The following is a 25793-nucleotide window of genomic DNA, read 5'->3' as shown; positions in this document are numbered from 1 at the left end:
ACTCTTGGGGTGGACGTAGAAATTAAATAAATAAATAAATAATCTTTCCTCATCTGCTCTTAGATAATTCCTATAAGCAGAGTAAACAAAGATATTAAAGGCTATAGAATATTTATAATATGATACTTAATTTTGTTATGGATCAGTTGCATTTTCAAGTCAAACCTCACACTTCATCCTTCTCTGTACAAATGTGGCAAGGCACGGCACTTAGATTTGTAGTGACTGAATGCAAGCAGACCACTAACTAGGCTAGAAGGGTGTGTAGTGTGTTGTGAAAACTCCATTATTTTAGCTTGTCATATAAACCAGGGATCACAATAAGCCATAATATGATTTATTTGGGCATGTAGCAGGTTATATGAATTTGTATGTATTTCAATAATATAGAATTAAGAACCTGAACAAAATTGTTACTGGGGGTGGGTTTGCTTTTGCCGCAAATTTGCACATTGGCATCTTACAAGATTCAGTTAACACAAGTAGCTATTCACACATTTGTTGGTAGTGAAATGAGTTGAGGTCTGTACATGCTGGCTGGGGAATTCTGGGAGTTGAAGTCAACACATCTTAAAGTTGTTGAGGTTGAGAAACACTGCACTAGATAATCCATTTTATGCTCATTGGTTTATTCATTCCAAATCTCAGGTGTGTCAGAACTGCCAAGGACTTTACAGGTAACCTAGTTCTAACACACTGTTCCCCAACCTGCTTCCTTTGAGATGTGTTGGACTCCTACTTTTGTAATTCTGAGTATAAGAGCCAGTTCTCCAACATCTCTAGAAAGCAGCATCTGAGAAAGCTGCACTGAGCATTGTTGAGCAAGAATGAAGTTTTAAATATTAAATGCTATTGTTTGGAGGGCAGACGTGAAGCGACAGCATGAGTGGGGGTTGCTGAGGAGCTGCTTATCAGCACATTTTATTTGGTGGCTGGGTATGTGGAGTGTACCCACACTGAAATTTTATTTGATGGTCCTGCTGGCTGAAGATACTGAGAATTGATCCAATTTACCTAGGAGGCAAGAGATTGGGGAAGTTCAGCTTCCAAATGAGAATAAATGAATATGGTTTATTAAATTACTTAATTTGTGAAGTTATCTTCCTGCCATTTTTAATGTGGCTTTGTCTTTGTGCTTTATGAATGCTATCTTAGGCAGAAATAAAATGTTGCCTTTTCAGTCTGAGAATCATGTCCATAGTACTGTAATAATAATAGCAATGGTAGTTTAAGAAATGGGCTCTTTCTCTTGGATGCATCTCTGGTGGAGCTGTCCAGCATATAATAATGAACACTCAAGTTCAGTTTCTTTCCCAGAGTTGGTTTAGTTGAGCGTCTTCTGACTTTCGGCTGAATATGCTTTTGGAAGGATATTTTCCCCCTTGGAAAAAAATCAGTTTTCAAGATTGTAAGAAGCAGAGAAATGGAAGAGGGAGAGAAGGTAGAGGTGTACATCAACCTTTTCTTGCTTGCTGCACTACTTTTTCTTTTTTCTTTTCTTTTTGTCCTCCTCTACTCTTTTTCCCTGTAGGATTTCAATGAGATAAATAGACTTTTGGAGAAATGAAACTGGGGAGAAAGCAACAACTTAAGGGAAAATACCTCTCTTCTAAAATTACTACTTTGGTGAGGGAAAAAAGGGCTGTTGAGAAGGGGCTACAAATGTTTGTGCGTAACATGTAGTTCTGCTTTAAAGACCTTTTATTGGGGGCACAGGCAGACTGTTGAAAATGTTTCCATGGTGTAATGTTTATGGAAAATGTTATATGGAAATAAATAATTCACATACCAATTTTTGAGTGAGTGGCAATTCTTGCTTTTTAATACTGGTGCTAATCTTAGTCTGTTAGCTTTGCAAACATGAAAGTTGACTTTTTTCTTTGCTGAATGTTTAAGTTTTACAGTCTAGTGTTAAGAAGATCAGCTTTAAGAAGGTTTTTAGAGAAAAATGTAAAAATCTGGTGGCAAATATTTATTTTTGAATTTTTAAAATTATTTTAAGCTGGCTTAGGTTTTCACATGAATAGAAAGTTGGGGTATACATTCAGTAATCAGTTAAAAATGTAATGTTTCTTTGTGTTCATTTTTCCCTTTAAGAGTTGGTTTCAATTTCCATGAATTTGAGGATATTGTTTCAAACTTTAAAATATAGAAATGTACCACATTCCTTTTTCTTTGTCATCTTCACATGAATGAAAGCAATATATAGATTGTTTTATCCATATTCAGAATTGGCAGATGAGCTATAATCCATAGATTCATGATATAGTATAGCTTTTTTGTGTTATGTATTGAAAATACCTTAAGATCTTAACTAGTCTTAAGTTGATAAGAAAGTCTGTAAACCCCTACATGGCATGGGGCCAGGTTGTTTGAGGGACCGCCTCTCCCCAGTGACATCTATCTGTCCCATCAGGTCCAGCAGAAGAGGCTTGTTGAGGGTTCCATCCACTAGAAAATGTCATCTGGTGGAACCCAGGAGAAGGGCCTTTTCTGCTGCTGCATCTGCCCTGTGGAACATTGTTCACCCCGAGGACAGGCTGGCCCTGACCTTGATGGCCTTCTGGAAGGGCCTGAAGACCTGGCTTTGCCATCTGGTCTGGGGATCAGAGAGTGGTGTGGAGCCCATAAAATGGCTGTACTGTTCTTGAAGGGCTGTGCTCTCCTGGTGATTGTACTGCATGGCTTTTAATTGTTTAATTGTTTTTAATGTTTGTATTGTTTGTATGGCTGTTTTATTATTTGTTGTTTTGGTATGTTTTAATTGTAAGCTGTCCAGAGTCATGAATGTGAGATGGGCGGCTATGATGGATGGATGGATGGATGGATGGATGGATGGATGGATGGATGGATGGATTGCAAGTTGCTAATATTTATCCAGCATGGAAGAAAATTGCATCTCTCCAGTGTGAATGTACCATAAACTTGCAAATGAAAGTTTTTCCAGTTAAAATACTCCCTTTCTGTTTCTCATTTTTCTGACAGCAACATGCTTTAATGGCACCAAATAGAATAATTAACTCAGCTAGCTTATGTAAGATAGTCTTGAATTCTAACGAGAAAATCCATACAAAATACCTGGCATAGTTTCTTTAGTTTATTGACTACCACAGACTTCTAAAAACACATATGCCGAAAACAGATTGATTGTCTATAAATATTAAATTAAGGAGCACCAAGAACATAGATGCCCGTGGTTGCATTCTTACAATGGGGAATGTTTGAGAACTGTTCCTGTACAATACTGATGGCAGTGAATGAACAGTGAAGCAGTGAAGTTGAGAATCTTAAGTTTTGAGATTACCCCACTGAAGTGGTTCTCAGAGGATACCTAGATACCTGACCTTGTGATATGTTTCATTGAGGTAGCCACATAGGACACTTTTCTTAAGATAAAACTCTAGTCATTTCAGCACTGAATGAAAGTCTTATTAGCATGGATATTATAAAAGGTAGTCAAGATAGATATAATAGTATAGCGAACCACAGAGATGACCTTGAGAAACAATGCAAAGGCAGCTATCAAAATATGATTTAAGCTCAGAACAAGAAGAAAACATTAGAAAGGAATTCGGGCTAGTTGCGCCTTAACTCTCTGGAATATAAGAGGGAGGGAAGGAAGGAAAATACAGTCAGATTTTCAAGTTTCTGCTACTCCAGACTATATCAGTAGAGTTCCAGTATTACATGTAGAGTCTGTTTCCTGACTTGGCCTATCCTGAAGGACTGTGAAGTATTTTTATATTTAGGTTTGTCCTTTTAAGTGTGTTGTTTACTTTAATATGTCATGATTTCATGTAAATATTAACTTACATTGTACTGAATTTTTTGTTAGTTATATTCACTGGTGGTAAAGATGCAGTACATACATTTCTAAAATGAACAGATCTATTGTTGATAGGGGCAGTCTACAAACATAGCAGGCATTTCTGTATAATATATGGGCAAGATGTAGGCATGGTTTTAACCATCTTGTAAAACATTGGAAACTGGATTAAAAATCACACCAGTTGCTCAGGTCAAGATAATTATTTGGGAGTTGAGTATGTGTGAAGGAGAATGTGTTGCAATAATACTGATCCAAAACAATAAGAAATAATAAGACTTAAAACCCCAGACATCTGCTGTGTTCTTGTTTCCATAATTTTGGCGGGAGCAATGCTAAATTAGAAGGTAGGGCCTACTAGCATTCTGCTACCAACATGGTTAATAAAAGCTTCTTGGGATGCTTGCAAGCAAAGCATGAAGGAATAGCTTTCTGTTATGTTTATTCCAAGCACCTGCTTCCAAGAATTAACCATTTTTCTAAATTAGAAAGTTCCAGATATCTGCATGCTTCTCAAAGCAAAGGTGTTCCTGCCCTTCCCCATTTTGCCAGCTCCTTTTTATACCGTTTCTTGCTATCGTGGCCTTTTCCATTGAGGGACTACAATTGCAGACGATAATCCCAAGTGTGGATTGTAAACCATACATTCAAATGGAAGCATCGCAATAGTGGTAATTTTGTTTTTTATTCCTTTTGTAGTGATTTCTTGAGAGCTAGTGAAAGGCACCAGGCTAGAAACCAGGATACTGTGAGTTCTGGTCCTGCTTTGGGCACAAACCAGCTGGGTGACTTTGAACCAGCCCCTCTCTCTTTGCCCTAGGAAGAAGTCAAGGGCAAATCACTTCTAAAATTGCTTCTAAGAAACCTGCAGGGATTTGTCTGTGTAGTTGCCAGAAGAAGACTGACTCAAAGGCCCACACTCAAAAAAGTGATTTATTTAAAACATCCTTTTCTCTCAAAAAAACTGCTGCACATTGAATTGATATTTTTATTGAGCTGTCTGAGATCACTTTCTTAGTTATCATTAACCATCAAAATATATGTGAACCTAGATTTTATTTTTGCTTCAGTCTGCTGTATGGCATATTTAGTTAAATGGCATTTGCCATTTTGTATTAACAGTATATTATGTATAGGTTTAGGAAATTATAAAAGTATAATAGTTTAGGAGGACTTTGGATGCCTGAATGTGACCATTTAGTTACTTATTGTCACTTTCTTGATCTTAGAACTTACGTTTTGGATGTTATTTTGTCATTTTTAACTTTGGGCCACTTACTCGAATTGATTATGCTATAGATATTATATTACAAATCATTGAATGTAAAAGTTCCCACATGGAAAAGCATGTGGGAGTGTTGCTGGAGTCAGTCCTCTTAAACTACTCAGTGATAAATTAGAAATAATATTGGCTCATAATGTTCATGGCCTCTGCTGTGTGTAGATTAATGGTCAGCTCATGAGAATTAAATAAGAGGAGCCTGAACACCTAATACAGGGAGGTAAGTACGATTTAATAACAAAAACCTGATGGAAATTCTGCTATAAATGGAATGTTAGCAGCTGAAGAAACAGAAGCAATAGAAGGAATCTGGTAGTACCTTTTCCTATTAACAAATTTTATTAAAAGGCATCGGGTTTTGTGAGCCATAGCTCACTTCATCAGATGCATAGAGTGGCTGGACTGATATGGGATTTACTGTAAATTGGGATGAAGTGGAGGGGAAGACAAGTTTGTTATGCAGATGTGAGACAGATTACAGGTACCTTATCAATTAACAGTTGCAATGTGTTAAAAGTCTGTTGTGCTTGTTGAGACCTTCTGAGATAGCTTGAAATCTTTTGACATATGAGTTCAGTTAAGCAATAGAAAGGGAAGAAGAATTGCACAGTTGCACTGCATATTGAAAGTATCTATCCCTGCTCATAAAGCCAAGAAAATGACCTTGGTATCAGAGGATCTGAGTTAAAATAAGTGGAAGAAATAATAAAAATACTGTTGTTGGTTTCTCCCATCAAATCATTGAGAAGATGTGAATGACCCCTTCCAAAACCAAAGTAGAGATCTTACAAGAGGCATGTAGTTGTAGCAATGGGGGAACTTTGTTACCTTGAACTGAAGACAAAGTCTGGCCCTTAATGGCTCCTCCTGACCTGTCTTGCTGACTTTGTTTGTCAGAGAATGTATGAAGACAAAACCATCAGCATCCTTGATTTAATACCAAATGTTAGGGAAAACTTAACTGATGAAATGAAAGTAGCAGGAACATTTGGAGATAGTGATCGTGTAATGCTGATGTTCTTAATGTTAAGGGAAACTAAAGCTGAGTGTAGTTATGCCCTACAAGAAAGTGGATTTTTATAAGCCCAGAGGAATGATAATTATGATTCCATTGTAGGAAGACATTATAGAGAAAAAAAGGTCCAAAGGTTGGTCAGTCCAAAGAAAAAGAAATGCTCAGAACATAATTTCAAACAATTCCAGCAAGGGGGGGGGGGAGCAGCAGCACAAGCCCCTGGGACTACCCAAAAACTATATTAAAGGACTGAGAAAAAAGGCAACATATACAGGAAGTAGAAAGAGGAATAGGTCATCAAGAAAAAGAATGAGCAGCTAGTCCAAAATTGTAGAGCATCATAAAAATCAGAACAGCTAAACTCAGAATGAGCTTAAGTTGGTGAAAGGTTTTAAGAATACCAAGAAGGGCTCATTCAGATATTTTCAAAATAAAAGGAAGAGAAAATAAATGGTTTACCAGCCACCATGAAGATGGCAAGATGCTTACAAGGAATAGGTAGAACTAATCAACTTTAATTATGGTTCATTCTCTTCCAAGAAGAGGACATATCTATTTCCTTGGAATGAGTTATAGTCTTAAGTGCCAGATGAATTACACCCTAGGGTCCTGAGGGAATTGGCTGATGGTCTGGTCAATCCTGGACAGTGGATTGGCAGATTACTGGTAGAGGGCAGATATTGTCAGTGTCTTCAGAAATGGTATAGTGGTTGGCTATACAAGACAGAAATAACATTCAAAATGACCTTGATAGGCTAGAGAAGTGGGGTGGAAATAACACAATTAAATTTAACAGAGAAATACAGAGCTATATACTTAAGAAACAGAAATTGAATGGCCAGATACAAAATGGGGCTGTTTGGCTTGGCAGTACTATCTGTGAAAAGGTTCTTCAAATAATAGTTGATTACAAACTGAATCTGAGTCAGCAGTTTGATGTGACTGAAAAAAAAACACAGAAGTAAAGTCTACCTCAACTGAAGTATATTTTTCAAACCACGAGTAGTAGTTGATCCACTTTATTCAGTGTTAGTCAGATTGCACCTTAGATTTTGGGTCTGGATCAGGGCATCAATTTTAACAAGGATTCAGAGGAATTGAAACAGGACCATAGATGATCATGGGAGTAGGAATTTCAGTCCTATGAAGAGAGATGGAAAGAGTTTGCTTTTGTTTTCAGAAGAGAAGGCTGAGTAGGGATGGTAGCATCTTCAAGTATCTTTGTAGGAATGTCATCCAGAAGACAATTAAGGCCTGTTTTTTCTCATTCCAGAGAGCGGGACACAGAATAATGGATTTAAGGAAGGCAGATTCTGACAATGTGAGAAAAATGTTTCTAACAGAGCTGTCAAAAAGCAGAACCCAGTGACCCAGAGAGACGGTGTTGCTTTAATTGGGATTCTTGAGAGGAGCAAGGAGCTGGATTTAGTCATTCCTTTTTCCAGCTGCATAAATTCTACTGATTTGTGGCATTATAGTTGAAACCGCCAATATTTTTTGCAGCCTTATGAAAAGCAAGGAGTGAATTAGTAAGTGAGCTCTCCAGAGCACAAGTAGGGACCTTTTAATTATTTTGGAACCAGAGTGCTGGATTTTTTTTTTTTTTACAAAAAAGCAATTAATTGAACCTAGGTGCTGGTATTGTTTTAAAACTCTGCTGGTTTTATTTATTTATTCATTCATTCATTCAATTTATATAGTCGCCCATCTCATGAAATACACCTATTAGCAACCAGTGAGTTAGTGCTTGCTCATGATATAAAATGGATAGTTGATGACAGCACAATAAGTCTTAATATTCTTGGGTTTAATAACGCTTTTGTCTTGGATGTTGTATTACAAGAGATTTTTAAAACTTGTGTCTTAATCATATATATCTTTTGGGTAGTTTTTTTTCCTGCTGTGTAAAATGCAGTACATTGCATACTTTTGTGGAAGTAGCATATGCATTTGGCTATGATCCCCTGTAACTTGCATTATTATACGTATTATATTATGATACGTGTTTTAAATGAACCCACTCCACGTGCTGAAAAAGGAAAGAAAGGTACCTATTTTGTGCTATTTTCAAATTTTACTGATTATATGCTATATAAAAAGAGCAAAGTCAGGTAGATCTTTGAGGGTGTTTCTTTGCAGAGCAAAATATCAGAAGTACTAACGATTATTTAAAAAGAATTTTATATGGAAGCCAAAGAGAACCCCAGAACAATGTGGGGTAGTTGAGTGCTCACTGCAGGCACAGAATGCTGATTTGCTATAATGGAATGTGAGAATGACCTTGGGAAGGGGGGGAGAGATGCCACCCAGGGAATGATCAGCTTAAAGGGGAGGAGCCCGCAACTGAGTAGTGGGCAGAGAAAGAAACTTAGAAAGGACCCACGCTAGCTGATTAGATGGTAAATAGGGAAGGTGGGAGATTTGTACTTTCAGACTTGCAAGATTCTCTTAACGTAGCCTATCAATAAAATAGAAGTAGCTCATCTGGTTGTTTCTTGTCTGGTTTACCTGGGAAGGCTGATAGGTGTCAGCTGTTTCCCAGCAACTCCACCAGGTTTTGTGGAGTGAAGTTGCTGGGAAACAGCTGACAGAATAGAATGACTGGACCCCAACTTTGCTGGCTGGAGAATTCTGGAAGTTGTGGTTCAAATGCTTCTTGAGGGCACCTCATTGGAGAGGATGCTAAATTGCACATTTTTTTGGAAGGCCGTTGTAAGTTCTCTAATGTAAGTTTACCACGTGAAGGTTTATTTTTGTTGTATTTATTGGAAAGATGTATTTTTTACGCTCTGTTCTCTTAGGTCTGGACTGGAAGTTTTTTTTTATTGTAGAGGAGGACAATTACAGGTAATCCTCGGGTTATGACGACAGTTGGGGCCAGGATTGCCATCACTAAATGATATAGTCATAAAGCATGAGGTCACACAACCGCATCACTTAGCAATGAGAATCCTGGCAGTCCTGGTTGCTTTTGTAACCCCAAGACGCTAAGTGATGCAGTCATTAAGTGGGAAGCAGTGGGAGTCCCAGGTAAGGAGTGCAGGGGTGCTGTATGGGGTGGGGAATGCTGCAGGGGAGTGGGGTAGGCCATGGGAGGGCCAACGCAGGCTGCATACAAGTGCAGGAAGCCCAGAGGGTGGATGGTGTGGCAGGGTGCAAGTGCAGGAAAGCTGGGGGGGGTGGATGGCGTGGAATGAGCGCAGGAAGGCCAGGGGGATGGATGGCACAGTGCAAGTGCAGGAAGGCCAGGGATGGATGGGGTGGCTGGGCATGAGTGCAGGAAGGCCAGGGGTGGATGGTGTGGTGCGAGTGCAGGAAGGCCTGTGGGGGGACTTACCAGAGTGACTTGTGACCTTCCCTGCTGGCTTTCCCATTGACTTTGCTTGTGGGAAGCCAACAGGGAAGGTCACAAATGGTGATCACATGACCGTGGGATGCTGCAATCATTGTAAGTGCAAGCTGGTTGCCAAGTGCCTGAATCATGATCAGGTAACTATAGGAACACTGTGATGGCCGGAACTTCGAGGTCTGGTTGTAAGTACCACTTGTTCAGCGCCGTCATAACTTTGAACAGTTGCTGAATGAGTGGTCGGTAAGCGAGGACTATCTATACTTAAAGAATTATCAGTACATGAATCAAACAAAGCAAAAGATATAAAGGGACAAAAGAAGGAAAGCAACACAATTTGGAAGCATATATAAATAATTTCAAGCTTTTAACATTTGACAGTATTTTCCCTTTCTGTGGCAACATTTGAAAAGGTTGACTTTGAACTGAGTTACTTTATTTAAGATTTAAGAATTTCACCCAAGTGAAAATGAAGTAAAAACTTTTATATCAGTAGTTCCCAATCTTTTCCTTTATGTGGATCAGTACATCTGGCTTCTCATATAAACCAAGAGATGGCTGCAGACACAATGACATACATTCCTTATTTATTTATTTAAACAATCAGTGAGATTATCCTTCTCCCAAAAGTGACTCTGAGCAATGTACAAAGGTTACAGCCACCCCAACAATAGTTTATAGTTTCTGGCTATAAACACTCAAATGAAATAAAAAGTAATGTCATTTTTTAAAAATGAATGGTCAAAATAGTGTGAGATCACCCAATCTCATGATATTTTAGTACTCCCATCCCAAATCTTGTAAGATTTTGAGTGAGAAAGCCAAAATATTTAAAATTTTGGTGGTCTTGTAAGATTTTAAGTATCTTTTTAAAGATTTGTTTTTAGCAACTTCACAGAAAATGCAGTTGATGTCCTCCATCGTCCCTTCCACAGGTGAGAATTAATGTTCTCCCTCATTAAAAAGCTTAGGGTAAAAAATAAATTAGCAAACGGAAATTAAAAGTAATATAAAACCTTATGTCTTCATTTGTTGTAGTTAATTATAGCTTTCCTAAAGCAAGGATTTTATTGAATGAAATTGATTAATGAGGGTGAATTTCCCCCACAGTCCCTGTTTCAAAGGCTCCCTAGCCTTCCTGAGGGGATGCAGTAGGAATCATGAAGAAAGTGGTCCTTCAGAGAGTGAAACCAGCATTTTAAACTCTGCTTCAGGAAACAAATATGCACTAATTGGTTTCCAGCTTGATCAAGAATCAGGAGATGGTAATGTAAAGGGTTGGCTGCATGCTTCTCCGTTATCAGTGAAGAGACCTGCCTTCTTGCTGGAACTTAGGAAGGCTGCTGGAGAATTAGAAAGGCTCTGCCCTAGAGTATGCAGAGATCCATTGGGTCTAAGTGGGAAATAGTTCCATTGCTGGAATTCTTGTAACCCCATCCATTTCATCCCAATAAATCTTGCTAATGAGAACTTCGCGAGAATTCTGCTTTGGAGAAGAATTTTTTCTGGCTTTCATTTTTTCCAAAAAGGTGAACCAAAGTGGAAAGTGTTATTGAAAAGTATGCTGTAGACAGAAGAGTAGTTGCTATTTTCCCAGTCATGGAGCATTCATGTTTTTATGTAGCTTATCCCACTTGGAAGCATGTTCTCACATACAGCTGATACTTTGCCATACTGTGTACAGAGGGTATCTCCATGTGCAACATCATGAAGTCTTTAGAGATCACATTGCACAGTCACAATCTGGTGATCGCCTGGCAGAAAGGAGCGCTGGGTTGTTTAGGGAAGTGGAGAAGCGCACAAGTCCAATGTGTTGGTCTCCTTTTCAGTGGCTGAAAACATTTGATCAGTTGCTGTTCTCAGATGTAGAATGGTGAGAATTATACTTCGGGATGGGGCTAAAGCTTTAGCAGGAATTCTTTTAAAATTCTCTGGTACGTAGAGAGTTTTGTTTTGATTTTTGTCACTTTTGGAAAGAAGGGCAGTATTTTTTTTCCCAACAAGAATAGATGATTACAGAAGAACATTCAGTAACAGAAAGATCTGATTTGCATGTATGAAATCTTAGATTCCATCCCAGTTACAAAGGTTTTAAGAACAGAATTCATTTGGCTTTAAAAAGTCTGCTTCCTGTAGATGTCAGAAAGTAAATTAATTGAAGGCGGTGTTACTTTCCTCTATGGAGCTTGAAAATATAGTATTAACCAAGAGGCTTTAGTGGCAGATGAATGCCTAAAATAAATGAATCAAAGCAAAGTGTTTTGATGCCTGAGTTCACACCTAAATGTGTTCTTTATTTGTGTGATATCTTTGCTTAGAGTACAAGGTCACAAATCTTTACAAGACACTGGTCAATTAGATTTAAATAACTAAATTTTAATCCTCTAAGCCTATTAAAGCAATGATACTTGGGCTACTATGGTTAACCAATTCAACAGAGCTATTTATAGATGAATTCTTGCTTTTGTGAGTGTAACAAGTAAATTAAACTACCTAGGGACTGTAAGTGTTTAAAAAACTTGTGTAATTCATATAGATCTCATAAGGTATTGGTATCATTTGAAAAGCTTGTCCTTTTCCTAGTAGAATTGAGTTAAAGGACTCTTTGGTTCTCATGTTTTCACAGTGGGCTTCTAAGCCCACATGTCTGCCTCTCATGCTGGTCTCCCCTTGTTCAAATTGCAGAATGGAGTGTTTAATACTGTTGAGACAGTGCGAAAGAAGTATTATGCAAAATCGTGGTCGGTGTGACTGCTGCTTCCTCATTTAATAAGTTCATTACAGAAAAAGTAGACACTGGAACAGCGTACAGTATCACAAACCCAACATGACTGATCTGTAGCACCCATCCTGTTATTTGCTGCTGTTGATTCTCTCTTCTGCATCAATAGTGGTACCTGATAGAATTCAGCAAAAGTGCTTGCTCTAAAGTAAAAGCAGCAGGTTCAGATGTGATTCAGAGCTCCAGGGTCAAATGTTTTCAGGGTGATGGGGGTGGCGAAATGCACTGAGATAGCTAATACCCATTTAGAGACAAATTCCAACATAAGCATTTAGATTTGATAGTAACGAAAATGCACTGAATTCTGCCAGTGGTGTTAACAGCTGTTGGAAGTACGTAATATTAAAGGAATGCAGAAAGCTATTTTATGCATGCCTCCCCAAGGGACTGGACATGCCCACTGGAGTTTATATCTTAAGGAGTACAGAGTTTAATGCAAGACAGCTTCCATGCGTCCCATCCACATCTCTGCCCAGTTGGCTGTTTCAAATGGAGCTGGCAGATTTGCATGGTCTCTAGTTCACACAGTGGCAGGGTAAGAGGGCCTTCTATTACACTCCCTACACAAGGTGGAGTGAAATATAAAATTATGTTGAAAATTCTACCTGAAAACATTTTGGTCTTGCTGTTATTCCTGGTAATTTCATAGAAACTTCCCTGTTGTTTTTCAACTGAAGTAGGGATATGCTTTGCCATTGCCTTATTCCAGGATATTTTTTCAATTTCTCAGTCTAGCCATTGGCTCAGTAATTTCCCATCTAGATACTAACCAGACCTGGGTGATTAAAAATCTCAAGACTATTTTTTTTTAAATACCAAGTGTTTGTTGGTTTGAAGTTTATTTATTTACAGTCTAAGACCAATATTTAAAAATGCATTTACATAAAGCAGATAAAACACACACATTTTTTTAAAAAAGTGTAAGGCAGGCCTGAAACAATTAGCAATGTGACAGCTTATGTAAGCCATAACTGTTGGGGAAAAAATGGCAACCTTCTTGGAGGTATCTGAAAATTGTCTGCAAAGGAGAGTGGCCACCTCATGGTCACAAAAGGAACCAAGTGACTATGGTATTGAGTCTTATAGTAGTGGTCACTGCGGGTAGGGGTGTCTGTAGGGTGTGGTCAAAAAGGTCAAGTTGGCAGCCCTGATGGTGTGATCCAAGCTCTGCCTGTTTGTTACGCGTGTCATGTGCGATGCATGTAGAAAGCAGGCCGAGCTTAGATTACACTGTTACGGCTGCTATCTGGACTTTTTTGGCCATACCCTGTGGACAGCTCCTATACCCTCTATGTGTTGTTAGCCAAAGGTAACAGTTTTTGTATATGTGACTGATATAACATTGTCAAAATAGAAGGATTTTGTGCTATTTTAAGGGGAACATGGAATTGTAAAGCTTGCCATTTTTAATGTTGTAACTGTTGTTGTTCAGTCGTTAAGTCGTGTCCAACTCTTCGTGACCCCATGAGCCACATCGCACGAGGCCTTCCTGTCCTTCACTGTCTCCCTGAGTTTGCTCAGTTTCATGCTCATTGCTTCAGTGATGCTATCTAACCACCTCATCCTCTGCCGTCCTCTTCTCCTTTTGCCTTCCATCTTTCCCAGCATCAGGGTCTTTTCCAAAGAGTCCTCTCTTCGCAAATGTTGTAACTGGTCCTGTACTAAATCCAAAAAGTACTAAATGAACAAATAAATAATGATATCTGAGTTCTGGTAACCACAGGGCCTTTTAAACTCCATGATCGTGTTAAGAAAAGTAGATTTACAAGCATAAACTTCTCATTGGGCAAAATGCAATTTATGGAGATGAAGGCAGAGTATTTGACTCTAACAAAAATATTATGCAGTCAGCTGAATGCTGCTTCCTTTCATTCTACATTGCTATCAATGCATTAAACAGCGTCTGTTAGTGAGAACCCTTCTATTTGTCCATTAATTTCCCTGATTTGTATATTAATCTTTTCCTAGTATTGTTCCTTTTTAGCTTTCCTTATGGGTCGAAAAATATGTTAGTAATTTGACTAATTATTTAACCCATTGTCATTTCATCCCATATTTATTTTGAAAACCCAGCAGGGGCTGTCCATGTCTCTGGCTCTGTTCACATTACCTTCCACAGTGGCATGTAACAACACATGAAGCTTCACTGCATTCTAAATTTCATCATAAAATTACTTTGTGGGTTTATGAGTGTTACCTTTGAGTGTATAGGTTTTTAATACTAGCAGTGGAATCCCAGTTCCTCTTCCTTTGCATACGTTGATAGTGCTAGCCCAAATTGCTGTATTTGCTTAGCACAAAATAGTTTAGTGCTGTGACAAACGTTTGGAGTGATCAGAAATCTAATAGACCATGATTCCCTTTTGTTCTGCCCTTAGGAGAATCTTGCTTTCATATCTGCGAAGACTTCATTCCAGGATCTGTTTTGCCTTGTTTCGTAAGGACAGATTTGTTTCCGTAAGTGAAAGTTCTTTATCTTTTTCAGGGTTTGCAAATAGCTCATAGGCAGATGATAAGGCAGAAAGAGAATGCATGACTTTGATTCTTTAATGCATCTGGTTGAGAATCTGCAGCATGCTTTGTGGGCGATGATAGAAACAAAGGGTCAGAATTTTTTCTGGGTATCATCTGTTGCCAAAACTGCTTCTTTAAACAAAGAAAGGGAAGCATCTTAAAGTTCTGAGCAAAAGCGCACAGAACACCAGATTGCAAAGACAAATAACTATTACTTATTTAACAAGTATTGACACAATCATTCCTGACTGATAGGTTTGCATTGCAGTGGTCTGATCCTAGTGAGGAAGCTAAAAACCAATCAGTGACCTGGTATTATAAAGTAAATATCTCATGTGGGAGTTAGTATATTATGCTGAAGAAGAGTTTGTAATCAAAAAGACTGCATAATGGTTATATTGGTTAGTTTTTTAAAAAGAGATTATCCCTACATAGACATTGTAGGAGGAGAGCCATGTGAGTCTGTGGCAGCCAAAAATCAGGAGCAGTCTGGTAGCATCTTTTGAGGCTAATAAATTTTATTAAAAGGCATAAGCTTTTGTGAACTATAGCTCACTTCTCACTCACATCTGATGAAGTGATCTGAAGCTCACAAACGTATAGCTTTTAATAAAATTTATTAGAATAAAAAAAGGTACTACCAGACTCCTTCCATACAAAAAACTTGAAACATGCAAGATTGCAAGTACTATTAATTAGAATAAGACAGATGAACGTGCATAAATATTGGTATAAATCAGTATTTAGTTTTCAGTCACATTATTAAAGGATACTATTTTTTAAAAAATCCATATATATCATTCTGTTTTTCTGCTCCTTTTTGTCAATTGAAAGATGAGGCAGTCCTTATTTTGTTTAAATCTGCAGGTTACCCCAGATTCAAAATCTCAGGGAAGGAAATGTATTTCTACTGCCCCAAAGATACCATCCATAACAGAGCAGTAGCGATGGCTGAAAAAAAAACCAGTCCAAAAATATATACTAGATAGTTAGAGTTTAAAAGTTAAAAGAAAAAGACTGTGGTTGCTGATGCAGTCTCCATGGAATGTATAAATTATGGCTGGTGCTTATTTGCAGAACCTAGAAGAAAGCTTTTGTTTTTTCTACTATTTGAAGCATTAATGGTTTAACCAACCAGTAAAACATGATGGTTAAAGTTGTAGGGCAGGAAAAACTAAATGCATTATTAGCTTTAAAAATGAATACCAGATTATTTGTGCTATTAATTAATTGTACAAAGCAAGGGTAGAAGAATCAGAGTATTAAGGTGACATGCATAAAGACTGACTAAGCAATCTACCATGTTTAACTACATTTGCTTTCTTCTAAATGATTTGGTCTTTTGCTTGTTTATCTCTAAGATATGCCCAATTAAGGGACCATGAAGTGATAATATTTTCTGTGTGTTCTTCTAAACATGGTTTTGCCAACATTTTTGGGCCATTGGATGTATTGGGAATTTGGAAAACATGTTACTTACAAGATGGTTGTTGTAGTGGGGGAGACAGGTCACACCCAGATGGCAAACAGGTTCAACCCTGTTGGGTGGAGGTTCACCTGAGAATCCACCCAAGCTGTTGGTTAGATTGGGATGTTGAAAAAACATCTAGAAAGAAGCAATGGGAAACAGCTTCCTGACTGCCCTTAGGAAGAGTACAAGGATGTAATCATTGGGGATTAAGTTCACTTCAAGTAAATTGTTACCTCTTTCAAACTCACAGGAATATTCTCCACCACACTGCCACCCTCCCAGGATGCCTTCAGCTCCATCTCAGTTTGATTTTGTCATTTTTTTCTGGGCCAGTAGGCATGCTTCCAGGTAGAACGCCTTGTTGCAGCCCCCATCCCCACAATTTTCAAAAGAAAAACAATCTAAAAATAAAAATTCAGGTGGGGCAGAGATCCAGATGGACATGAAGGTTGCTTCTGGGTGAAGAAGGGCACTGTGGGAACCGCATTGGGGATTCCAGGCCGGAATTAAACAAGTTATGCTATCATTTAAACATTGGATAAATGCTGTGAAAAGCATGGATGTAATGAAGCAAGGCTAGGGCTTTTGTTGAATCATCAGTTTATAGACAGTTAAAAGTGGGCTGTTTAATCCAGATTATATTTCTTTGTAGTCTTTGGGCAACAGCACTTTCAGGGAATTCTCTCTGGCTAGAACCTGTAACAGGTGGAGGGTGAGTGTGTAGCACGACACCCGCATTAAAGGTACAGAATGTTAGTCCTGCCTAAAAATTCCAGGCTCATGTGTTGCCTCGCATATAAAATCAGTGCACATAAATTTACTCATGAGCCCCCTCCCCCCAAAATCAGGAATCTGATAGAACCACTCCCAACTAAAAAATATTATTAAAGGCAAAAGCTTTTGTGAGCTGTGGCTCAGATGCATGGAAAGGGTAGACTGATAAAGGATTTACAATGAGAAGAGGGGGGGAGAGGGAGGGAGGGAGGGGAAGACTGGTTATGTAAATGCAGGTTACATGAGACAGAGTACCTTATCCATTAACAATTGTAATGTGTTAAAAATCCATTGTATTTGTTAAGAACTTTTGAGATAGCAGGAAGCCTTTTGATGTATGTGGGTTCAACAATGTCTCACTCAGTCTGACACTGACATTGGTAACTGATGTTGTTTAAATCCAACATCAATCTAACCACTCCGTGCATCTGAGGAAGGGAGTTGTATCACATGGAAGTTGATGCCTTTTAATAAAATTTATTAGTCAGAAAAAGTGCTACCAGTCTCCTGAATTTTGGCTACGCTAGACTAGCATGACTCCTACAGTGCCTACAGTCATGAGCCCCCAGAAGCACACTTCTTGGCATTTCATTTCATTTCAGAGAGCATTTTTGCCTTCAATTTAGAGCAACCATGCTTCTAACTTTTTTGAGAATATAACCCTGGGAATCCAGAAACAGAATGAAAATGGAATGACATTTTTAGCGGGAGAGAAGGAAAAGACAGTGAAAGAATAATAGCTTCAGCTTTCTCCCTGTATCCTACCCAGAACGCGGCTACTGGAAATTACTTTGCACTTGTTTGGCCAAGACCCATGATCCCAGTCATGGTCTGCTGTCAAGTATATAGTTTTGACCAACAATATCATGATGAACTCTTGACAACCCCCCCCCCCCCGGAAAGTACTGAATGTTCCCATTCTGCTTTTCAAAAACTGTTCTGGTTTCTGTTTATGAAGCTTTGATTGAACCAATTGGATGTCTTTGTGCAGTGTTGTTATTCTCAAGGATTCCAAAATAACAGTAGACATTTTAATCGTTTTCTCTGTGCAGCTGTTGAAGTGTAGCTAGTTAAGCCTTGTATCGCCTGGTTTATACATTGAACTAAGTCATGGTTGGTCTTAACCATCTTTCATCAAGTTCAGACATTGCGCCAAATTAAATTACGGCGTAATATAATGCATGAACCTAGTCATTGAATCTATCACAGTAGATGAGATTTAGAGGGCTGCACACGATTGCCTCTTTGTACGAATGCTGGGAAATCAAGCAAGGCACCCTGAGTGTTACTGTTGGCATTCTGGGTTATCTTTCCATATGTAGGTTCCTTTTTATTTAAAGAATTTCTCAGGCTGCCCATTCACATTTAACGTTAAAAGATCAGTCACCACAACAGCAGCAAGAGATGATGGTGGAGAGGAAAAAGTCAAGATCAGACATACTGCATTTAACCAGGTATATCCCAGTTACATGAGGTTTGTCTTGTATCTGCACCACTTCCCTTTTAATCTGTTTTCAGGTTGTTAACAAATCAGCCTTTCTCCCAGCTTGTGGAGTTTCTTTTCCCCTTTGTGGCGAGGGAGTGAAGTCTAGCTGGTTTTGGTTTCAAGAGGTAATATCTACCTCGTTTTTGAGTTAGGCCATATTTGGATGCAAAGGGGAAGCAAATTTGCTTTGAGGCGAATAGGCTGGTGACAAGGCCTGTTTTAGCAGGGCAATTTGCTGGTTTGAGAAATATGGTCAAAGAGACACTTTGAATATCACTTTCAGTCACTTCCTTTATCCGCAAACAGCTGTGTGTACATAATGCAGCTGATAGTCATCCCTTTATTGTGTTCTTGGTGTTCTCTGAGCTTTGTTGTTTTCCTGGAGATGTTTCTTTCCCAGGCTAGAGAACATCATCAGTGCAGCAGACAGTAGAGTTTGCTGGTTATATATTGCTGGCCAGGCTTGCTTGGGGTGTGGTGTCAGTCTTCCTTGATGTTCCTTAATTAGGGTATGGTTTCTTTCTTGATAGTTAACAAGCAACAAACTTCACTCTTCCATCCACTGATGCTGTTACCTATCCTGGTAACAAAACATCTGCAGGTAGAATGCATTGACAAATCATTTCTGAACTTATGCCAAGAAAACTTCATGGATGTGTCCATATAATCATCATGATTTGAGGTGGCAGTCCTAGCCAACCTTGGCTGATCCAGCAGGCAATGTAGGATTAGCCCTGCTTAATACAGATAGTGCTCGCTTAATGATGGTGATTGGGATTGGAATTTCTATCACTAAGCAACATGGTTGTAATGCACAATGTCACGTGACTGCACTGCTTAGCAACAGTGGTTCTGGCAGTCCCTTGTTACTGTTAAGCGAAGGACTTCACACAACCACAACTTCCTGGTGGCTTCCCCATTGACTTTGCTTGTGGGAAGCCAGTAGTGAAGGTCACAAATGGCAATCATGTGACCGTGGGATGCTGCAACAGTTGGAAATGCAGGCCGGTTGCCAAGCACCCAGATCACAATCATGTGATCGCGGAGGCACTGTGATGGCCGGAACTTTGAGAACTGGTCGTAAGTACCGCTCATTCAGTACCTTCATAAGTTCGAACGGTTGCTGAATGAGCGGTTGTTAACTGAGGACCACCTGTAATGTAATGGAGACAATTTGGGAAGTTCAGGACATTAGATTTGACTGGGAAGTTGAAAAAAAACATGCCAGAAGAAGACATGGAGAACTGCTTCTGTATCATACCAGGAAAATTGCATGAATGCATCTTTTAAAAGTCAAGCATTGTCAGGGCCATGGATTTTCCCAGTTGTAACATGGAAGTGAATGCTGGAATGTCAGAAAGGCTGAAGAAAGCAAAAATGATACCTTTGAATTGTGGTGCTAGAGAAAATGGTTGACAATACCTTGGACCACAGGAATAATGTATCATTTAATACAGGATGAAGTAAATCCAGGCTGCTTGCTGGAAGCCCTAAGAATGAAAATAAAGCTTAAATATTTTGGCCAGATAGTGGGAAGACAAGAGCCACTGGGGAAGAAGTTAATAGACAATTGTTGTTGTTGTTTAGTCGTTAAGTCGTGTCCGACTCTTCGTGACCCCATGAACCATATTGCGCCAGGCCTTCCTGTCCTTCACTGCCTCCCTGAGTTTGCTCAGTTTCATGCTCATTGCTTCAGTGATGCTGTCTAACCATCTCATCCTCTGCCATCCTCTTCTCCTTTTGCCTTCAATCTTTCCCAGCATCAGGGTCTTCTCCAAAGAGATCTCTCTTCGCATTAGGTGGCCAAAATATCTGAGCTTGAGCTTCATTATCGATCCTTCCAATGAGCAATCAGGGTTGATTTCCTTTAAGATTGACTGGTTTGACCTCCTAGCAGTCCAGGGGACTCTTAAGAGTCTTCTCCAGCACCACAGTTCAAAGGCATCAATTCTTCGGCGCTCAGCCTTTTTTATGGTCCAGCTCTCACAGCCATACATTACTACTGGAAAAACCATAGCTTTGACTATGCGGATCTTTGTCGGCAAGGTGACGTCTCTGCTTTTTAATATGCTATCTAGGCTTGCCATAGCTTTCCTCCCAAGGAGCAAGCGTCTTTTAATTTCATGGCTGCAGTCTCCATCTGCGGTGATCTTGGAGCCCAAATAAATGAAGTCTGTTACTGCTTCCATTTCTACCCCTTCTATTTGCCAGGAATTGATGGGTCCAGATGCCATGATCTTAGTTTTTTTAATGTTGAGTTTCAAGCCAGCTTTTGCACTCTCCTCTTTCACCCTCATCAAGAGGCTCTTTAGTTCTTCTTCACTTTCTGCCATTAGGGTGGTATCGTCCGCATATCTGAGGTTGTTGATGATTCTCCCTGCAATCTTAATTCCGGCTTGTGATTCTTCCAGCCTGGCATTTCTCATGATGTACTCTGCATATAGGTTAAATAAGCAGGGTGACAGTATACAGCCTTGTCGTACACCTTTCCCTATTTTGAACCAATCGGTTGTTCCATGACCGGTTCTAACTGTTGCTTCTTGGCCCGCATACAGATTTCTCAGGAGACAGGTAAGGTGGTCTGGTATTCCCATCTCTTTAAGAATTTGCCACAGTTTGTTGTGATCCACACAATCAAAGGCTTTTGCATAGTCAATGAAGCAGAAGTAGATATTTTTCTGGAACTCTCGTGCTTTCTCCATGATCCAGCGAACGTTGGCGATTTGATCTCTAGTTCCTTTGCCTCTTCGAAACCCAGCTTGTACATCCGGTAGTTCTCGGTTCATGTATTGCTGAAGCCTAGCTTGTAGGATTTTGAGCATAACCTTGCTAGCATGTGAAATGAGTGCAATTGTGCGATAGTTTGAGCATTCTTTGGCGTTGCCCTTCTTTGGAATTGGAACGTAAACTGACCTTTTCCAATCCCGTGGCCACTGTTGCGTTTTCCAAACTTGCTGGCATATTGAGTGCAGCACTTTAACACCATCATCTTTTAGTATTTTAAATAACTCAGCTGGAATACTGTCATCTCCACTAGCTTTGTTGTTAGCAATGCTTCCTAAGGCCCACTTGACTTCACTCTCTAGGATGTCTGGCTCAAGGTCAGTGATCACACCAGCGTGGACATCAGGGACATTAAGATCTTTCTTGTATAGTTCTTCTGTGTATTCTTGCCACCTCTTCTTAATCTCTTCTGCTTCTGTTAGGTCCCTGCCTTTTTTGTCCTTTATCATGCCCATCTTTGCACTAAACGTTCCTTTCATATCTCCAATTTTCTTGTAGAGATCTCTAGTCTTCCCCATTCTATTGTTTTCCTCAATTTCTTTGCATTGTTCATTTAAGAAGGCCTTCTTATCTCTCCTGGCTATTCTCTGGAAATCTGCATTCAGTTGCTTATATCTTTCCCTTTCACCCTTGCTTTTCGCATTCCTTCTTTCCACAGCTATTTGTAAAGCCTCATCAGACAGCCATTTTGCTTTCTTGCATTTCTTTTTCTTTGGGATGGTTTTAGTTGCTGCCTCCTGTACAATGTTACGGACCTCCATCCATAGTTCTTCAGGCACTCTGTCTACCAAATCTAATCCTCTAAATCTATTCATCACCTTCACTGTGTACTCACAAGGAATATGATCTAAGTCATACCTGAGTGGTCTAGTGGTTTTCCCTACATTCTTCAATTTAAGCCTAAATTTTGCAGTAAGAAGCTCATGATCTGAGCCACAGTCAGCTCCTGGTCTTGTTTTTGCTGTCTGTATAGAGCTTCTCCATCTTTGGCTGCAAAGTATATAATCAATCTGGTTTCGGTATTGACCATCTGGTGATGTCCATGTGTAGAGTCGTCTCTTGTGTTGTTGGAAAAGAGTGTTTGCTATGACTAGCTTGTTCTCTTGACAGAACTCTATTAGCCTTTGCCCTGCTTCATTTTGTACTCCAAGGCCAAATTTGCCTGTTATTCCGATTACTCCTTGACTTCCTACTTTAGCATTCCAATCCCCTATGATGAAAAGGACATCTTTTTTTGGTGCCAGTTCTAGAAGGTGTTGTAGGTCTTCATAGAAGCGGTCAACCTCAGCTTCTTCAGCATCAGTGGTTGGGGCATAGACTTGGATGACTGTGATATTGAATGGTTTGCCTTGGATACGCACTGAGATCATTCTGTCGTTTTTGAGGTTGTACCCCATTACTGCCTTTCCCACTCTCTTATTCACTATGAGTGCAACTCCATTTCTTCTAAGGGTTTCTTGCCCACAGTAGTAGATATAATGGTCACCCGAATTAAATTCACCCATTCCCGTCCATTTCAGTTCGCTGATTCCCAAGATGTCGACGTTCAATCTTGTCATCTCATGTTTGACCACATCCAGCTTGCCTTGGTTCATAGATCTTACATTCCAGGTACCTATACAATATTGTTCTTTACAGCATCGGACCTTCTTTTCGCTTCCAGATACATCCACAGCTGAACGTCCTTTCGGCTTTGGCCCAGCCGCTTCACTCTTTCTGGAGCTACTTGGAATTGCCCTCAGCTCTTCCCCAGTAGCATATTGGACACCTTCCGACCTGAGGGGCTCATCTTCCGGCATCATATCTTTTAGCCTTTTAACATTGTCCATGGGGTTTTCTTGGCAAGGATACTGGAGTGGGTTGCCATTTCCTTCTCCAGTGGACCACATTTTGTCAGAACTCTCTGTCATGACCTGTCCGTCTTGGGTGGCCCTGCACGGTATAGCTCATGGCTTCACTGAGTTACGCAAGCCCCTTCGCCACGACAAGGCAGTGATCCATGAAGGGGTAATAGACAATACCAGTGATTAATTGTAGTACACTGCCCAGAGTCGCTTTGGGTGAGATGGGCAGCTATATAAATGTGACTTATAAATAAATAAATACAACAGGAGTTTACAAGAAGTCAAAGAAGCAATTACTGACAAACAATCTTGGCAAAATGATGTCTGCTGGGTGGTGAAGAGTTAGAAGTGACAGTGTTTGAACAAGAAGAATGATTCGATACATGCTTTCTAATATCCCCTTTTGAACAAAAAATATTTTGTTCAAAACCAGCTATTAATTTATATATTGGTTGAAAGGCCTGTGGTGAAAATCTCAATTAGATATATGGTTGAGTGACATTAAACATAAATCTGTGTAATATGTAATATTTTCCTACAAGGAAGGACATGACTTCAGCTTACTTTACTGCTGAATTCTTACATGGTTTTCTCCACTTATGTTCAACTTTTGTACAGTTTTCATATAATTTAAGGCTGTTTATGTTATCTTCCTGGAACATTGTTAATATATGGTTTCCCTTTGAAATGTAGTCTTATTACTAAGGAAAATGTATCTGTTATTATAGTATTTTCTTCCAGAATCACTTAGACCTTTTACAAAGCTGTTGTCTTGATGATTGCTGGGTGAGCACTTTGGTTCTATAAATTCTTCTCCTTTAGGCCAAATTCAGAATTTGGGGAATGTCACAGATTTATTTTTCAGTAAGTGGAAATCTAGAATAAATTCTGCAGATTAACCACCTTCCATTATGCCGTTTTGTTCTGTCAGGGTCCTCTCCATTATGGACTTTCAGCTGCCACCTCTGGTTCTTCTCTCTTTTCCGTGCTTGGTTTCATGTTTTATTTCTTTGCTTCATCCTTCTGGAATATAAATTCTTGTATCAATACATTTCTTCCATTGCATAACCTCTTTTTCTTGTGCTTCTTTCATTGTCTTGCATTTGTCTTACAGAAAATTGGCTTCCAGGATAATTTGTTGGCCTACAGCATTGTTTTTTCTGGTGGCCTCTCATCCAAGTCCTTATCCTGCTTACTTTGCAGCCCAGAGAAGGTCCTCCTGACACTGTTTGCTGAGACTTAAATTTTCAGGCACTGCCTTATATATTATTTTCTCTCCCCATCACTTGTTTCAGCCTTCAAGTACACTGGTTCTCTCCTTATGCCCTCTGATGCCCACTGTTGCCCAGCAACAAGGCAGATGCTGAGCTTCTCTTCATCTTGTCCTTTCTTCACCTCTTCTTTGTCTGCCTTTATCCTTGGGGAATTCAACAATTATACTGATGATGATCTCACTGTTTCCTCAGCCTCATGTTCACCCTTTTTCATCCCCATCTTTATTTCAGCCAGGTTGACCTGTCACTCTCTCTCTGCTTCTCTCCTCTGACTAAGGCAGTTCCTCACTCATTGGTGAACCAATCTCCTATTACCAACTGCCGGAAAACCTAATTGATCTTGTGATCATGAAGTTACCACTCCCCTTCTGTGCAAGCAACTTCCCATAACTCCAAAAAGTTTGCAAAATTTCTTTCAATTCTTTCAACGGTTTATAGAAATCGTTTGGTGCCTTCTTTACACTGTTAACTGTTTCAGGCCTATCTTGTAGCATATAGATATTGGGGGGAGGGGATGCATGCATGAATGCACTATTTGATGTATTTTTATGATTAGTCTTGAACCACAAACAAACTGAACTACTCTCCTTTCATCAAGGAAAATAAAACTAGGGAAATGGTCAAGTCTGTTTCCTCTCTTCTATCTGTAGTCAGGCCCCTCTAAGTAATGATTTTCTCTCTTCCTTCTTCTGTCTGGCACAAAACGTATTCTTGATGTTAACATATTACTTAATATTAGCTCTACCCTGCATTATAGACATATCAACTTCTCTGTTGTCCTAAGAGCTAGAAATGTGTCTTCTAAAAATATTGCTGTCCCTAGATATGCAAATCATGCTTTTTCAGGAACCCTTTTAAATACATGCAACTTTACATACAGTAACACAGATATTAGTGATACATTTGTCAATGCAGCAAAAGAATGGATTTTTAAACTTCAAATGGTTTTGAATGAATAAGTAGGCATTTCATGTAAATTAATTAACAAGATTTTGGATCACTGCAGAGTCTGACTCTTGGAATTTGAGACAAAAGTGTTTTAAGTAACGCTACCTTCTTCTCCACATGCCTTGAACATAATTGCCCAGAAATACATGGATGGGAGATCCCAGGAAATTCCAGGGCTTCCTATTAGAGTGGGAAGATGAAACATCATCCTGGAAGAAGACAAGCTTCTTCTGTATTGTTGCCAACAAAACAGGCTCAACAAAATGCAGACTAATTTTAAAGTGAAAATTAGTGTTAAAAAGAGCTTTCCTCCATCTTGGGCATGTCCTTTGCCTCATATTTGAACTGGGTTGAGAAAAAGACTTGCGAGAAGTTTTCTCCTACCTTTGGTCTCATACGTCTTTAAAAGGCATATTTTGAATTTTCTTTATATAGGTTCTAGCC

General features: G+C 39.3%; 1 protein-coding gene across 2 annotated transcripts in view; it reads left to right on the top strand.

Moving 5' to 3' along the window:
- The window catches only part of DNAJC5 (DnaJ heat shock protein family (Hsp40) member C5), a 51217-nt gene that overhangs the window by 5706 nt on the left and 19718 nt on the right, over positions 1–25793 (top strand). The window contains exon 2 of one of the 2 annotated variants that reach the window (XM_088154108.1): positions 14633–14711. The exons of the other annotated variant lie outside the window; for it this stretch is intronic. The gene's annotated coding sequence lies outside the window, so the exon portion shown is untranslated. The remainder of the gene's footprint in view (positions 1–14632; positions 14712–25793) is intronic. 2 annotated transcript variants of the gene reach the window in all.

This window comes from Python bivittatus, unplaced genomic scaffold (assembly GCF_059951505.1).
Source record: "Python bivittatus isolate LINGU-HERP-01145 unplaced genomic scaffold, Pbiv_v1 ctg000700_np1212, whole genome shotgun sequence".
In the NCBI taxonomy this organism is placed as follows: Eukaryota; Metazoa; Chordata; class Lepidosauria; order Squamata; family Pythonidae; genus Python; species Python bivittatus.
The sequence above is the reverse complement of the archived record's forward strand: the minus strand, read 5'-3'. Positions and strand labels throughout refer to the sequence as shown.